Source organism: Lissotriton helveticus, chromosome 1_1, assembly GCF_964261635.1.
Source record: "Lissotriton helveticus chromosome 1_1, aLisHel1.1, whole genome shotgun sequence".
Classification (NCBI taxonomy): Eukaryota; Metazoa; Chordata; class Amphibia; order Caudata; family Salamandridae; genus Lissotriton; species Lissotriton helveticus.
Window position 1 is genome coordinate 7,980,348 of NC_136057.1, and position 4,313 is coordinate 7,984,660.

The following is a 4,313-nucleotide window of genomic DNA, read 5'->3' on the forward strand; positions in this document are numbered from 1 at the left end:
TACAATAAACTTACTTTGGAATCCACGTCGAGTAGTGTATTATTACTACACACTGGCAGTGCAACCTGAGTCCTATCCTTCATCCCCATTTGCCCTGAGCAAGTGACCAGGAGCCCAGCTCCCACAGCCGCGTGGCCTGCTAGCCAGCAGCCACCAACCGAAGGCCACCTGCCTCTCATTGGATAACATTGGGCCAAACTACCTCTGCACCCGGCTGCCCCTGTGCCGCTGAGGGTGTACCAACTGTACCTACCTGACCCTGGGAGACCCCTGAGTCTATGCCCAGAACCTTAACCCTGCCAGTGGAGTACTTACCTAAAAGCTGAAAACTCACTTTTCTTCCATAGGTTAACATTGTCTGGTTTCACTCAGAAATTCTTCCTAAGTGTGGAGTTTTGGAACTTTAAAATATTCACCTAAAATCAACTAAACACCGAATTCCGATTTACTCACCTGTGATCAGGAGAGACCTCAGTGCTGCACTTTCTAGCCCAGCACAAACCCTGAAAAGTAATTGTAACCGTACTTACCAGTAACCTGATTTTTTTCCATAGGAAACCATTGACTGTTTTTCTGTGAAATTTCTTCTAAGTGTCGATTTTTGCAAACTACAAACATTCTTTAAAAATCCTACCAACTATCAAAACGTAATTACTTACCTGCCTTAGGTAGAGTTCCCAGTGCTGAACTTAGGAGTCCAGTACTGGATTACAAAAGTAACGTGAACCCACTTTACCTGCAAATTGAATTTTCTTCCATAGGAAACCATTGACTGTTTTACTATGAAATTTCTTCTAAGTGTCGAGTTTTGCAAACTACAAATATTTTTTAAAAATCGTACCAACTATCAAAACGTAATTACTTACCTGTTTTAGATAAAGGACCCAGTGCTGAACCTAGGAGTCCAGTACTGGATTACAAAAGTAACGAGAACCCACTTTATCTGCAACTTGAATTTCCTTCCATAGGATAACATTGGTAGTTTCAGCTCAAAAAGTTTCTGTCAACTTTTAAAATACAATTATATTCTTTAACAATCACTACTGTAACCAAAACGCTTTTACTTAAAAGTTAACAGCTCCTGTCCCGGGACTGAATCTAGGATCCAGCCCTGTGGTTAGAAAAGTAATCCATAAAGTAATCAATTGCATTTATCTAGAAAAACCCATTGAGCTCAATGTTAAATTGTGTTGCCTGTTGCAACCACTGTAGCTATTGTACTTACAAAGTCTATTGCCTATTTGCAAAGTAATTACCTAAAGTCACTCATATTGAGAAAAGCATATTTTGATACCTGTTGGTTCTAAAATAAAACAACTATATCTTTTGATATAAAACAATTGGCCTAGAGTTGAGCTCTTGAGTGTGTGAGACCATTTGCTGACTGAGTGTGTACAACAAATGCTTTACACTGTCCTCTGGTGCTGCCTTACTGCTCGACCATGCTACCACTTGGAGAGTAAGATTATATCTAACTTTAACCTCTGCCAAACCTCTCGGGACTGTGGACTCTGTGCACACTGTACCTTACTTTGGACCAGTATATACAGAGCCACTTTCTTACAATTAGCCAACTGCGCCACAGCGCTGCCTTCTGTCTTCTCCTCTGTGGGGCTTTTCTTCCTCCTCACACTCACCATACCGACACTTGACGAGGGCACGTAGAAGCGAGGCAGCCAGGTCAAGAATGTGTTTGAAGAAGCAGAGCCTTGGATGCGTGCCGCTTTTATGTGGCTTGCAGTGCGTGGTTTGCGGGTGGCATTGATTATCTGCAGGGTATGTAATGGCACTTTCTCCACCCCAAGTGCTGACCTTCCGTCCGAGTGCGGAGGTGATACCCCGAGTGTGAAACCCTACAGGCGTAAAGGTACTACTCGTAAGTCCCTTTGTGAATGACGGAAAGTAGTAAAGTTAGAATTTTGGTCTATGTTCGACTTTTGGTCTAAAATAGACTTTTGGTCTGTGTTGGACTTTGGTTTAAGTTGGACTTTTGGTCTAAGTTAGACTTTTGGTCTATGTTGGACTTTTGGTCTAAGTTAGACTTTTGGTCTGTGTTGGACTTTGGTTTAAGTTGGACTTTTGGTCTAAGTTAGACTTTTGGTCTAAGTTAGACTTTTGGTCTATGTTGGACTTTTGGTCTAAGTTAGACTTTTGGTCTAAGTTGGACTTTTGGTCTAACTTTACCTTTGTAGATCGGACCCCGAGAGTGACCACCGCGAAGGAGTCCACAGAGTTGACGCGCTGGCTTTCAAAAACACACAGGAAGAGAAATGCGACACTAAGCAAGGAATCCTCTGGACGGGAACCAGAATAGTTACTTCCAGGTCGCTCCGAAAGAAAGTCGCAGGCCTCGCATGCGAAAGCCTCTGCAGGATTGCGCCTACCATGATATTACCTCAAGAGGGTAGGTTTCAGGGGTCGGATGCCGTAGACAAAAACGCCTCCGCATGCCGGTTCTGTACACTTACTGGGAAGACACTTCTCCGCAGGTGCAGCACCCAATGTATATAAAGATAACTCTAACCACTAGTATATGCAGTAGACCTTTGTACTCTCTTCCATTCCTATGTGACTCTTAGAGTATATCCATGTGTATCCCCTCCCTATGTATATAGAGATAACTCTAATCACTAGTATATGCGTAGACCTTTGTACTATCTACCATTCCTATGTGACTCTTAGAGTATATCCATTCGTATCCCTTCACTATGTATATAGAGATAACTCTAATCACTAGTATATGCGTAGACCTTTGTACTATCTACCATTCCTATGCGACTCTTAGAGTATATCCATTTGTATCCCTTCCTTATGTATATAGAGATAACTCTAACCACTAGTATATGCAGTAGTCCTTTGTACTCTCTACCATTCCTATGCGACTCTTAGAGTATATCCATTCGTATCCCTTCCCTATGTATATAGAGATACCTCTAATCACTAGTATATGTAGTAGACCTTTGTACTCTCTACCACTCCTATGTGACTCTTAGAGTTTATCCATTTGTATCTCTTCCTTGTTTGACTTTACCACATTTGCAATTTTTTCTGTTTGTATCTTTTATGTAACTCATGTAACCCTAAGTCCTTATGTATCGCAACTGGTTCTTATGTAAAGCGCTCTGACACCTTCGGGCAATGTTCGCGCTATATTAAATAGCATTAAATAAATAAATAAATAAATAAATAAATAAAATAAATGTCCTACCTCTCAAAGGTGGTATGTTTTTTTAAACCTTTATTTTTCAGTTTTTTATCATACAAACCTACATCAGTTGTTAGTCTATAAGACTTGTCACATAGCAGGAATATTACGGGGGAGGTACATCGAGAGCCAATCATCCAGCCCACGGTTTCTGAGAGCCCAATCAGAAGACAGTCGCCCACCCCTGACAGCGGCACGCCATACGAGCCACGCCCCTAACTGGAGGCCCCTCCCCCGGCCTCTGTGGACCATCATTTCCATCATCCGCCATGCTCTCACTGTCAGAAGACGCCACAGCGGCCTCGGAGTCAAGGAGTGTATCACAGAGGCCCCTCCAGACTGGGAGGTCCCAAACCACCGGTCGTCTCGCCCGCTAACCTTCATGTAAAATTCCCTTCTCTCTCCTTCTCCCTTTCAATCTATCCATCCATCCACCATCCATCCATTGATCCACACACCCATCCATACACCCATCCATCCATCCACCATCCATCCACCATCCATCCATCCATCCCTCCACCCATCCATCCATTCATCCATCCATCCACCATCCATCCATCCATCCCTCCACCCATCCATCCATTCATCCATCCATCCATCCATCCATCCACCATCCACCATCCATCCATTGATCCACCATCCCTCACTCTCCCTCTCTCTATCCCGCCTCCATCTTTTGTTCTTTTTATCCATCACTCTCTCATTCTCTCCCCTTCACTCCTCCCTCTCGACCTCTCCCTCTTTCCTCTCTTTCTTTCTCCCCCATTCTCTATCAAAGATAACAGAGGGGCCCCTCCCACACAGAGATGCAGAGGGGCCCCTCCCTCATACGGGAGCAGAGGGCCCCTCCCTCATACAGAAGCAGAGGGGCCCCTCCCTCATACAGAAGCAGAGGGGCCCCTCCCACACAGAGATGCAGAGGGGCCCTCCCTCATACAGGAGCAGAGGGGCCCCTCCCTCATACAGAAGCAGAGGGGCCCCTCCCTCATACAGGAGCAGAGGGGCCCCTCCCTCATACAGAAGCAGAGGGGCCCCTCCCTCATACAGGAGCAGAGGGGCCCCTCCCTCATACAGAAGCAGAGGGGCCCCTCCCTCATACAGAAGCAGA